Source organism: Corythoichthys intestinalis, unplaced genomic scaffold (genome assembly GCF_030265065.1).
Source record: "Corythoichthys intestinalis isolate RoL2023-P3 unplaced genomic scaffold, ASM3026506v1 HiC_scaffold_26, whole genome shotgun sequence".
In the NCBI taxonomy this organism is placed as follows: domain Eukaryota; kingdom Metazoa; phylum Chordata; class Actinopteri; order Syngnathiformes; family Syngnathidae; genus Corythoichthys; species Corythoichthys intestinalis.
In genome coordinates this window covers 3981900-3996085 of record NW_026651595.1, presented here as the reverse complement: position 1 = coordinate 3996085, position 14186 = coordinate 3981900, and positions in this window count along the sequence as shown.

Sequence of the window (14186 nt, the reverse complement as noted above, 5' to 3'; positions counted from 1 at the left end):
GTAATTTTGATGTTAACTCCCAAACCGCTGCGCAGAAGTCAACCAAACTTCACCCAATAGTGTATTGTATCACATTCTAGTAGTTACATTTGAAAATTTCGTTCTAGGACATTTGGTTTGAGCGCAATTATTAAACTTAGGTCAAAAAAGCCATTTAAGCCTTTTCACAGTGAGATCTATGCGATATGGCCGAGAAATGTAATTTTGATGTTAACTCCCAAACCGCTGCGCAGAAGTCAACCAAACTTCACCCAATAGTGTATTGTATCACATTCTAGTAGTTACATTTGAAAATTTCGTTCTAGGACATTTGGTTTGAGCGCAATCATTAAACTTAGGTCAAAAAAGCCATTTAAGCCTTTTCACAGTGAGATCTATGCGATATGGCCGAGAAATGTAATTTTGATGTTAACTCCCAAACCGCTGCGCAGAAGTCAACCAAACTTCACCCAATAGTGTATTGTATCACAATCTAGTAGTTACATTTGAAAATTTTGTTCTAGGAAATTTTGTTCGAGCGCAATCATCAAACTTAATTAAAAAAGTCATTTAAGCCTTTTCACAGTGAGATCTATGCGATATGGCCGAGAAATGTAAATTTGATGTTAACTCCCAAACCGCTGCGCAGAAGTCAACCAAACTTCACCCATTAGTGTATTGTATCACAATCTAGTAGTTACATGTGAAAATTTGTTTCTAGGACATTTGATTTGAGCGCAATCCTCAAACTTAGGTCAAAAAAGCCATTTAAGCCTTTTCACAGTGAGATCTATGCGATATGGCCGAGAAATGTAATTTTGATGTTAACTCCCAAACCGCTGCGCAGAAGTCAACCAAACTTCACCCAATAGTGTATTGTATCACAATCTAGTAGTTACATTTGAAAATTTCGTTCTAGGACATTTGGTTTGAGCGCAATTATTAAACTTAGGTCAAAAAAGCCATTTAAGCCTTTTCACAGTGAGATCTATGCGATATGGCCGAGAAATGTAATTTTGATGTTAACTCCCAAACCGCTGCGCAGAAGTAAACCAAAATTCACCCATTAGTGTATTGTATCACAATCTAGTAGATACATTTGAAAATTTCGTTCTAGGACATTTGATTTGAGCGCAATCTTTAAACTTAGGTCAAAAAAGCCATTTAAGCCTTTTCACAGTGAGATCTATGCGATATGGCCGAGAAATGTAATTTTGATGTTAACTCCCAAACCGCTGCGCAGAAGTAAACCAAACTTCACCCATTAGTGTATTGTATCACAATCTAGTAGTTACATTTGAAAATTTTGTTCTAGGACATTTTGTTTGAACGCAATCATCAAACTTAATTAAAAAAGTCATTTAAGCCTTTTCACAGTGAGATCTATGCGATATGGCCGAGAAATGTAATTTTGATGTTAACTCCCAAACCGCTGCGCAGAAGTCAACCAAACTTCACCCAATAGTGTATTGTATCACAATCTAGTAGTTACATTTGAAAATTTTGTTCTAGGAAATTTTGTTTGAGCGCAATCATCAAACTTAATTAAAAAAGTCATTTAAGCCTTTTCACAGTGAGATCTATGCGATATTGCCGAGAAATGTAATTTTGATGTTAACTCCCAAACCGCTGCGCAGAAGTAAACCAAACTTCACCCATTAGTGTATTGTATCACATTCTAGTAGTTACATTTGAAAATTTCGTTCTAGGACATTTGGTTTGAGCGCAATTATTAAACTTAGGTCAAAAAAGCAATTTAAGCCTTTTCACAGTGAGATCTATGCGATATGGCCGAGAAATGTAATTTTGATGTTAACTCCCAAACCGCTGCGCAGAAGTCAACCAAACTTCACCCAATAGTGTATTGTATCACATTCTAGTAGTTACATTTAAAAATTTCGTTCTAGGACATATGGTTTGAGCGCAATCATTAAACTTAGGTCAAAAAATCCATTTAAGCCTTTTCACAGTGAGATCTATGCGATATGGCCGAGAAATGTAATTTTGATGTTAACTCCCAAACCGCTGCGCAGAAGTCAACCAAACTTCACCCAATAGTGTATTGTATCACAATCTAGTAGTTACATTTGAAAATTTTGTTCTAGGAAATTTTGTTTGAGCGCAATCATCAAACTTAATTAAAAAAGTCATTTAAGCCTTTTCACAGTGAGATCTATGCGATATGGCCGAGAAATGTAATTTTGATGTTAACTCCCAAACCGCTGCGCAGAAGTCAACCAAACTTCACCCATTAGTGTATTGTATCACAATCTAGTAGTTACATGTGAAAATTTGGTTCTAGGACATTTGATTTGAGCGCAATCCTCAAACTTAGGTCAAAAAAGCCATTTAAGCCTTTTCACAGTGAGATCTATGCGATATGGCCGAGAAATGTAATTTTGATGTTAACTCCCAAACCGCTGCGCAGAAGTCAACCAAACTTCACCCAATAGTGTATTGTATCACATTCTAGTAGTTACATTTCAAAATTTCGTTTTAGGACATTTGGTTTGAGCGCAATTATTAAACTTAGGTCAAAAAAGCCATTTAAGCCTTTTCACAGTGAGATCTATGCGATATGGCCAAGAAATGTAATTTTGATGTTAACTCCCAAACCGCTGCGCAGAAGTCAACCAAACTTCACCCAATAGTGTATTGTATCACATTCTAGTAGTTACATTTGAAAATTTCGTTCTAGGACATTTGGTTTGAGCGCAATTATTAAACTTAGGTCAAAAAAGCCATTTAAGCCTTTTCACAGTGAGATCTATGCGATATGGCCGAGAAATGTAATTTTGATGTTAACTCCCAAACCGCTGCGCAGAAGTCAACCAAACTTCACCCAATAGTGTATTGTATCACATTCTAGTAGTTACATTTGAAAATTTTGTTCTAGGACATTTGGTTTGAGCGCAATCATCAAACTTAGGTCAAAAAAGCCATTTAAGCCTTTTCACAGTGAGATCTATGCGATATGGCCGAGAAATGTAATTTTGATGTTAACTCCCAAACCGCTGCGCAGAAGTAAACCAAACTTCACCCATTAGTGTATTGTATCACAATCTAGTAGTTACATTTGAAAATTTTGTTCTAGGACATTTTGTTTGAACGCAATTATCAAACTTAATTAAAAAAGTCATTTAAGCCTTTTCACAGTGAGATCTATGCGATATGGCCGAGAAATGTAATTTTGATGTTAACTCCCAAACCGCTGCGCAGAAGTCAACCAAACTTCACCCATTAGTGTATTGTATCACAATCTAGTAGTTACATGTGGAAATTTGGTTATAGGACATTTGATTTGAGCGCAATCCTCAAACTTAGGTCAAAAAAGCCATTTAAGCCTTTTCACAGTGAGATCTATGCGATATGGCCGAGAAATGTAATTTTGATGTTAACTCCCAAACCGCTGCGCAGAAGTCAACCAAACTTCACCCAATAGTGTATTGTATCACAATCTAGTAGTTACATGTGAAAATTTGGTTCTAGGACATTTGATTTGAGCGCAATCCTCAAACTTAGGTCAAAAAAGCCATTTAAGCCTTTTCACAGTGAGATCTATGCGATATGGCCGAGAAATGTAATTTTGATGTTAACTCCCAAACCGCTGCGCAGAAGTCAACCAAACTTCACCCAATAGTGTATTGTATCACATTCTAGTAGTTACATTTGAAAATTTCGTTCTAGGACATTTGGTTTGAGCGCAATTATTAAACTTAGGTCAAAAATGCCATTTAAGCCTTTTCACAGTGAGATCTATGCGATATGGCCGAGAAATGTAATTTTGATGTTAACTCCCAAACCGCTGCGCAGAAGTCAACCAAACTTCACCCAATAGTGTATTGTATCACATTCTAGTAGTTACATTTGAAAATTTCGTTCTAGGACATTTGGTTTGAGCGCAATCATTAAACTTAGGTCAAAAAAGCCATTTAAGCCTTTTCACAGTGAGATAAATGCGATATGGCCGAGAAATGTAATTTTGATGTTAACTCCCAAACCGCTGCGCAGAAGTCAACCAAACTTCACCCAATAGTGTATTGTATCACATTCTAGTAGTTACATTTGAAAATTTCGTTCTAGGACATTTGGTTTGAGCGCAATCATTAAACTTAGGTCAAAAAAGCCATTTAAGCCTTTTCACAGTGAGATCTATGCGATATGGCCGAGAAATGTAATTTTGATGTTAACTCCCAAACCGCTGCGCAGAAGTAAACCAAACTTCACCCATTAGTGTATTGTATCACAATCTAGTAGTTACATTTGAAAATTTTGTTCTAGGACATTTTGTTTGAACGCAATCATCAAACTTAATTAAAAAAGTCATTTAAGCCTTTTCACAGTGAGATCTATGCGATATGGCCGAGAAATGTAATTTTGATGTTAACTCCCAAACCGCTGCGCAGAAGTCAACCAAACTTCACCCATTAGTGTATTGTATCACAATCTAGTAGTTACATGTGGAAATTTGGTTATAGGACATTTGATTTGAGCGCAATCCTCAAACTTAGGTCAAAAAAGCCATTTAAGCCTTTTCACAGTGAGATCTATGCGATATGGCCGAGAAATGTAAATTTGATGTTAACTCCCAAACCGCTGCGCAGAAGTCAACCAAACTTCACCCATTAGTGTATTGTATCACAATCTAGTAGTTACATGTGAAAATTTGGTTCTAGGACATTTGATTTGAGCGCAATCCTCAAACTTAGGTCAAAAAAGCCATTTAAGCCTTTTCACAGTGAGATCTATGCGATATGGCCGAGAAATGTAATTTTGATGTTAACTCCCAAACCGCTGCGCAGAAGTCAACCAAACTTCACCCAATAGTGTATTGTATCACATTCTAGTAGTTACATTTGAAAATTTCGTTCTAGGACATTTGGTTTGAGCGCAATTATTAAACTTAGGTCAAAAAAGCCATTTAAGCCTTTTCACAGTGAGATCTATGCGATATGGCCGAGAAATGTAATTTTGATGTTAACTCCCAAACCGCTGCGCAGAAGTCAACCAAACTTCACCCAATAGTGTATTGTATCACATTCTAGTAGTTACATTTGAAAATTTCGTTCTAGGACATTTGGTTTGAGCGCAATCATTAAACTTAGGTCAAAAAAGCCATTTAAGCCTTTTCACAGTGAGATCTATGCGATATGGCCGAGAAATGTAATTTTGATGTTAACTCCCAAACCGCTGCGCAGAAGTCAACCAAACTTCACCCAATAGTGTATTGTATCACAATCTAGTAGTTACATTTGAAAATTTTGTTCTAGGAAATTTTGTTTGAGCGCAATCATCAAACTTAATTAAAAAAGTCATTTAAGCCTTTTCACAGTGAGATCTATGCGATATGGCCGAGAAATGTAAATTTGATGTTAACTCCCAAACCGCTGCGCAGAAGTCAACCAAACTTCACCCATTAGTGTATTGTATCACAATCTAGTAGTTACATGTGAAAATTTGTTTCTAGGACATTTGATTTGAGCGCAATCCTCAAACTTAGGTCAAAAAAGCCATTTAAGCCTTTTCACAGTGAGATCTATGCGATATGGCCGAGAAATGTAATTTTGATGTTAACTCCCAAACCGCTGCGCAGAAGTCAACCAAACTTCACCCAATAGTGTATTGTATCACATTCTAGTAGTTACATTTGAAAATTTCGTTCTAGGACATTTGGTTTGAGCGCAATTATTAAACTTAGGTCAAAAAAGCCATTTAAGCCTTTTCACAGTGAGATCTATGCGATATGGCCGAGAAATGTAATTTTGATGTTAACTCCCAAACCGCTGCGCAGAAGTCAACCAAACTTCACCCAATAGTGTATTGTATCACATTCTAGTAGTTACATTTGAAAATTTCGTTCTAGGACATTTGGTTTGAGCGCAATCATTAAACTTAGGTCAAAAAAGCCATTTAAGCCTTTTCACAGTGAGATCTATGCGATATGGCCGAGAAATGTAATTTTGATGTTAACTCCCAAACCGCTGCGCAGAAGTCAACCAAACTTCACCCAATAGTGTATTGTATCACAATCTAGTAGTTACATTTGAAAATTTTGTTCTAGGAAATTTTGTTTGAGCGCAATCATCAAACTTAATTAAAAAAGTCATTTAAGCCTTTTCACAGTGAGATCTATGCGATATGGCCGAGAAATGTAAATTTGATGTTAGCTCCCAAACCGCTGCGCAGAAGTCAACCAAACTTCACCCATTAGTGTATTGTATCACAATCTAGTAGTTACATGTGAAAATTTGTTTCTAGGACATTTGATTTGAGCGCAATCCTCAAACTTAGGTCAAAAAAGCCATTTAAGCCTTTTCACAGTGAGATCTATGCGATATGGCCGAGAAATGTAATTTTGATGTTAACTCCCAAACCGCTGCGCAGAAGTCAACCAAACTTCACCCAGTAGTGTATTGTATCACATTCTAGTAGTTACATTTGAAAATTTCGTTCTAGGACATTTGGTTTGAGCGCAATTATTAAACTTAGGTCAAAAAAGCCATTTAAGCCTTTTCACAGTGAGATCTATGCGATATGGCCGAGAAATGTAATTTTGATGTTAACTCCCAAACCGCTGCGCAGAAGTCAACCAAACTTCACCCATTAGTGTATTGTATCACAATCTAGTAGATACTTTTGAAAATTTCGTTCTAGGACATTTGATTTGAGCGCAATCTTTAAACTTAGGTCAAAAAAGCCATTTAAGCCTTTTCACAGTGAGATCTATGCGATATGGCCGAGAAATGTAATTTTGATGTTAACTCCCAAACCGCTGCGCAGAAGTAAACCAAACTTCACCCATTAGTGTATTGTATCACAATCTAGTAGTTACATTTGAAAATTTTGTTCTAGGACATTTTGTTTGAACGCAATCATCAAACTTAATTAAAAAAGTCATTTAAGCCTTTTCACAGTGAGATCTATGTGATATGGCCGAGAAATGTAATTTTGATGTTAACTCCCAAACCGCTGCGCAGAAGTCAACCAAACTTCACCCATTAGTGTATTGTATCACAATCTAGTAGTTACATGTGGAAATTTGGTTATAGGACATTTGATTTGAGCGCAATCCTCAAACTTAGGTCAAAAAAGCCATTTAAGCCTTTTCACAGTGAGATCTATGCGATATGGCCGAGAAATGTAATTTTGATGTTAACTCCCAAACCGCTGCGCAGAAGTCAACCAAACTTCACCCAATAGTGTATTGTATCACAATCTAGTAGTTACATTTGAAAATTTTGTTCTAGGAAATTTTGTTTGAGCGCAATCATCAAACTTAATTAAAAAAGTCATTTAAGCCTTTTCACAGTGAGATCTATGCGATATGGCCGAGAAATGTAAATTTGATGTTAACTCCCAAACCGCTGCGCAGAAGTCAACCAAACTTCACCCAATAGTGTATTTTATCACATTCTAGTAGTTACATTTTAAAATTTCGTTCTAGGACATTTGGTTTGAGCGCAATTATTAAACTTAGGTCAAAAAAGCCATTTAAGCCTTTTCACAGTGAGATCTATGCGATATGGCCGAGAAATGTAATTTTGATGGTAACTCCCAAACCGCTGCGCAGAAGTAAACCAAACTTCACCCAATAGTGTATTGTATCACAATCTAGTAGATACATTTGAAAATTTCGTTCTAGGACATTTGATTTGAGCGCAATCTTTAAACTTAGGTCAAAAAAGCCATTTAAGCCTTTTCACAGTGAGATCTATGCGATATGGCCGAGAAATGTAATTTTGATGTTAACTCCCAAACCGCTGCGCAGAAGTCAACCAAACTTCACCCATTAGTGTATTGTATCACAATCTAGTAGTTACATGTGGAAATTTGGTTATAGGACATTTGATTTGAGCGCAATCCTCAAACTTAGGTCAAAAAAGCCATTTAAGCCTTTTCACAGTGAGATCTATGCGATATGGCCGAGAAATGTAATTTTGATGTTAACTCCCAAACCGCTGCGCAGAAGTCAACCAAACTTCACCCAATAGTGTATTGTATCACAATCTAGTAGTTACATTTGAAAATTTTGTTCTAGGAAATTTTGTATGAGCGCAATCATCAAACTTAATTAAAAAAGTCATTTAAGCCTTTTCACAGTGAGATCTATGCGATATGGCCGAGAAATGTAATTTTGATGTTAACTCCCAAACCGCTGCGCAGAAGTAAACCAAACTTCACCCATTAGAGTATTGTATCACATTCTAGTAGTTACATTTGAAAATTTCGTTCTAGGACATTTGGTTTGAGCGCAATTATTAAACTTAGGTCAAAAAAGCCATTTAAGCCTTTTCACAGTGAGATCTATGCGATATGGCCGAGAAATGTAATTTTGATGTTAACTCCCAAACCGCTGCGCAGAAGTCAACCAAACTTCACCCAATAGTGTATTGTATCACATTCTAGTAGTTACATTTGAAAATTTCGTTCTAGGACATTTGGTTTGAGCGCAATCATTAAACTTAGGTCAAAAAAGCCATTTAAGCCTTTTCACAGTGAGATCTATGCGATATGGCCGAGAAATGTAATTTTGATGTTAACTCCCAAACCGCTGCGCAGAAGTCAACCAAACTTCACCCAATAGTGTATTGTATCACAATCTAGTAGTTACATTTGAAAATTTTGTTCTAGGAAATTTTGTTTGAGCGAAATCATCAAACTTAATTAAAAAAGTCATTTAAGCCTTTTCACAGTGAGATCTATGCGATATGGCCGAGAAATGTAAATTTGATGTTAACTCCCAAACCGCTGCGCAGAAGTCAACCAAACTTCACCCATTAGTGTATTGTATCACAATCTAGTAGTTACATGTGAAAATTTGGTTCTAGGAAATTTGATTTGAGCGCAATCCTCAAACTTAGGTCAAAAAAGCCATTTAAGCCTTTTCACAGTGAGATCTATGCGATATGGCCGAGAAATGTAATTTTGATGTTAACTCCCAAACCGCTGCGCAGAAGTCAACCAAACTTCACCCATTAGTGTATTGTATCACAATCTAGTAGTTACATTTGAAAATTTTGTTCTAGGAAATTTTGTTTGAGCGAAATCATCAAACTTAATTAAAAAAGTCATTTAAGCCTTTTCACAGTGAGATCTATGCGATATGGCCGAGAAATGTAAATTTGATGTTAACTCCCAAACCGCTGCGCAGAAGTCAACCAAACTTCACCCATTAGTGTATTGTATCACAATCTAGTAGTTACATTTGAAAATTTTGTTCTAGGAAATTTTGTTTGAGCGAAATCATCAAACTTAATTAAAAAAGTCATTTAAGCCTTTTCACAGTGAGATCTATGCGATATGGCCGAGAAATGTAAATTTGATGTTAATTCCCAAACCGCTGCGCAGAAGTCAACCAAACTTCACCCATTAGTGTATTGTATCACAATCTAGTAGTTACATGTGAAAATTTGGTTCTAGGAAATTTGATTTGAGCGCAATCCTCAAACTTAGGTCAAAAAAGCCATTTAAGCCTTTTCACAGTGAGATCTATGCGATATGGCCGAGAAATGTAATTTTGATGTTAACTCCCAAACCGCTGCGCAGAAGTCAACCAAACTTCACCCAATAGTGTATTGTATCACATTCTAGTAGTTACATTTGAAAATTTCGTTCTAGGACATTTGGTTTGAGCGCAATTATTAAACTTAGGTCAAAAAAGCCATTTAAGCCTTTTCACAGTGAGATCTATGCGATATGGCCGAGAAATGTAATTTTGATGTTAACTCCCAAACCGCTGCGCAGAAGTCAACCAAACTTCGCCCAATAGTGTATTGTATCACATTCTAGTAGTTACATTTGAAAATTTCGTTCTAGGACATTTGGTTTGAGCGCAATCATTAAACTTACGTCAAAAAAGCCATTTAAGCCTTTTCACAGTGAGATCTATGCGATATGGCCGAGAAATGTAATTTTGATGTTAACTCCCAAACCGCTGCGCAGAAGTAAACCAAACTTCACCCATTAGTGTATTGTATCACAATCTAGTAGTTACATTTGAAAATTTTGTTCTAGGACATTTTGTTTGAACGCAATCATCAAACTTAATTAAAAAAGTCATTTAAGCCTTTTCACAGTGAGATCTATGCGATATGGCCGAGAAATGTAAATTTGATGTTAACTCCCAAACCGCTGCGCAGAAGTCAACCAAACTTCACCCAATAGTGTATTTTATCACATTCTAGTAGTTACATTTTAAAATTTCGTTCTAGGACATTTGGTTTGAGCGCAATTATTAAACTTAGGTCAAAAAAGCCATTTAAGCCTTTTCACAGTGAGATCTATGCGATATGGCCGAGAAATGTAATTTTGATGGTAACTCCCAAACCGCTGCGCAGAAGTAAACCAAACTTCACCCAATAGTGTATTGTATCACAATCTAGTAGATACATTTGAAAATTTCGTTCTAGGACATTTGATTTGAGCGCAATCTTTAAACTTAGGTCAAAAAAGCCATTTAAGCCTTTTCACAGTGAGATCTATGCGATATGGCCGAGAAATGTAATTTTGATGTTAACTCCCAAACCGCTGCGCAGAAGTCAACCAAACTTCACCCATTAGTGTATTGTATCACAATCTAGTAGTTACATGTGGAAATTTGGTTATAGGACATTTGATTTGAGCGCAATCCTCAAACTTAGGTCAAAAAAGCCATTTAAGCCTTTTCACAGTGAGATCTATGCGATATGGCCGAGAAATGTAATTTTGATGTTAACTCCCAAACCGCTGCGCAGAAGTCAACCAAACTTCACCCAATAGTGTATTGTATCACAATCTAGTAGTTACATTTGAAAATTTTGTTCTAGGAAATTTTGTATGAGCGCAATCATCAAACTTAATTAAAAAAGTCATTTAAGCCTTTTCACAGTGAGATCTATGCGATATGGCCGAGAAATGTAATTTTGATGTTAACTCCCAAACCGCTGCGCAGAAGTAAACCAAACTTCACCCATTAGAGTATTGTATCACATTCTAGTAGTTACATTTGAAAATTTCGTTCTAGGACATTTGGTTTGAGCGCAATTATTAAACTTAGGTCAAAAAAGCCATTTAAGCCTTTTCACAGTGAGATCTATGCGATATGGCCGAGAAATGTAATTTTGATGTTAACTCCCAAACCGCTGCGCAGAAGTCAACCAAACTTCACCCAATAGTGTATTGTATCACATTCTAGTAGTTACATTTGAAAATTTCGTTCTAGGACATTTGGTTTGAGCGCAATCATTAAACTTAGGTCAAAAAAGCCATTTAAGCCTTTTCACAGTGAGATCTATGCGATATGGCCGAGAAATGTAATTTTGATGTTAACTCCCAAACCGCTGCGCAGAAGTCAACCAAACTTCACCCAATAGTGTATTGTATCACAATCTAGTAGTTACATTTGAAAATTTTGTTCTAGGAAATTTTGTTTGAGCGAAATCATCAAACTTAATTAAAAAAGTCATTTAAGCCTTTTCACAGTGAGATCTATGCGATATGGCCGAGAAATGTAAATTTGATGTTAACTCCCAAACCGCTGCGCAGAAGTCAACCAAACTTCACCCATTAGTGTATTGTATCACAATCTAGTAGTTACATGTGAAAATTTGGTTCTAGGAAATTTGATTTGAGCGCAATCCTCAAACTTAGGTCAAAAAAGCCATTTAAGCCTTTTCACAGTGAGATCTATGCGATATGGCCGAGAAATGTAATTTTGATGTTAACTCCCAAACCGCTGCGCAGAAGTCAACCAAACTTCACCCATTAGTGTATTGTATCACAATCTAGTAGTTACATTTGAAAATTTTGTTCTAGGAAATTTTGTTTGAGCGAAATCATCAAACTTAATTAAAAAAGTCATTTAAGCCTTTTCACAGTGAGATCTATGCGATATGGCCGAGAAATGTAAATTTGATGTTAACTCCCAAACCGCTGCGCAGAAGTCAACCAAACTTCACCCATTAGTGTATTGTATCACAATCTAGTAGTTACATTTGAAAATTTTGTTCTAGGAAATTTTGTTTGAGCGAAATCATCAAACTTAATTAAAAAAGTCATTTAAGCCTTTTCACAGTGAGATCTATGCGATATGGCCGAGAAATGTAAATTTGATGTTAATTCCCAAACCGCTGCGCAGAAGTCAACCAAACTTCACCCATTAGTGTATTGTATCACAATCTAGTAGTTACATGTGAAAATTTGGTTCTAGGAAATTTGATTTGAGCGCAATCCTCAAACTTAGGTCAAAAAAGCCATTTAAGCCTTTTCACAGTGAGATCTATGCGATATGGCCGAGAAATGTAATTTTGATGTTAACTCCCAAACCGCTGCGCAGAAGTCAACCAAACTTCACCCAATAGTGTATTGTATCACATTCTAGTAGTTACATTTGAAAATTTCGTTCTAGGACATTTGGTTTGAGCGCAATTATTAAACTTAGGTCAAAAAAGCCATTTAAGCCTTTTCACAGTGAGATCTATGCGATATGGCCGAGAAATGTAATTTTGATGTTAACTCCCAAACCGCTGCGCAGAAGTCAACCAAACTTCGCCCAATAGTGTATTGTATCACATTCTAGTAGTTACATTTGAAAATTTCGTTCTAGGACATTTGGTTTGAGCGCAATCATTAAACTTACGTCAAAAAAGCCATTTAAGCCTTTTCACAGTGAGATCTATGCGATATGGCCGAGAAATGTAATTTTGATGTTAACTCCCAAACCGCTGCGCAGAAGTAAACCAAACTTCACCCATTAGTGTATTGTATCACAATCTAGTAGTTACATTTGAAAATTTTGTTCTAGGACATTTTGTTTGAACGCAATCATCAAACTTAATTAAAAAAGTCATTTAAGCCTTTTCACAGTGAGATCTATGCGATATGGCCGAGAAATGTAATTTTGATGTTAACTCCCAAACCGCTGCGCAGACGTCAACCAAACTTCACCCATTAGTGTATTGTATCACAATCTAGAAGTTACATGTGGAAATTTGGTTATAGGACATTTGATTTGAGCGCAATCCTCAAACTTAGGTCAAAAAAGCCATTTAAGCCTTTTCACAGTGAGATCTATGCGATATGGCCGAGAAATGTAATTTTGATGTTAACTCCCAAACCGCTGCGCAGAAGTCAACCAAACTTCACCCAATAGTGTATTGTATCACAATCTAGTAGTTACATTTGAAAATTTTGTTCTAGGAAATTTTGTTTGAGCGAAATCATCAAACTTAATTAAAAAAGTCATTTAAGCCTTTTCACAGTGAGATCTATGCGATATGGCCGAGAAATGTAAATTTGATGTTAACTCCCAAACCGCTGCGCAGAAGTCAACCAAACTTCACCCATTAGTGTATTGTATCACATTCTAGTAGTTACATTTGAAAATTTCGTTCTAGGACATTTGGTTTGAGCGCAATTATTAAACTTAGGTCAAAAAAGCCATTTAAGCCTTTTCACAGTGAGATCTATGCGATATGGCCGAGAAATGTAATTTTGATGTTAACTCCCAAACCGCTGCGTAGAAGTCAACCAAACTTCACCCAATAGTGTATTGTATCACATTCTAGTAGTTACATTTGAAAATTTTGTTCTAGGACATTTGGTTTGAGCGCAATTATTAAACTTAGGTCAAAAAAGCCATTTAAGCCTTTTCACAGTGAGATCTATGCGATATGGCCGAGAAATGTAATTTTGATGTTAACTCCCAAACCGCTGCGCAGAAGTAAACCAAACTTCACCCATTAGTGTATTGTATCACAATCTAGTAGTTACATGTGAAAATTTGGTTCTAGGAAATTTGATTTGAGCGCAATCCTCAAACTTAGGTCAAAAAAGCCATTTAAGCCTTTTCACAGTGAGATCTATGCGATATGGCCGAGAAATGTAATTTTGATGTTAACTCCCAAACCGCTGCGCAGAAGTCAACCAAACTTCACCCAATAGTGTATTGTATCACATTCTAGTAGTTACATTTGAAAATTTCGTTCTAGGACATTTGGTTTGAGCGCAATTATTAAACTTAGGTCAAAAAAGCCATTTAAGCCTTTTCACAGTGAGATCTATGCGATATGGCCGAGAAATGTAATTTTGATGTTAACTCCCAAACCGCTGCGCAGAAGTCAACCAAACTTCACCCAATAGTGTATTGTATCACATTCTAGTAGTTACATTTGAAAATTTCGTTCTAGGATATTTGGTTTGAGCGCAATCATTAAACTTAGGTCAAAAAA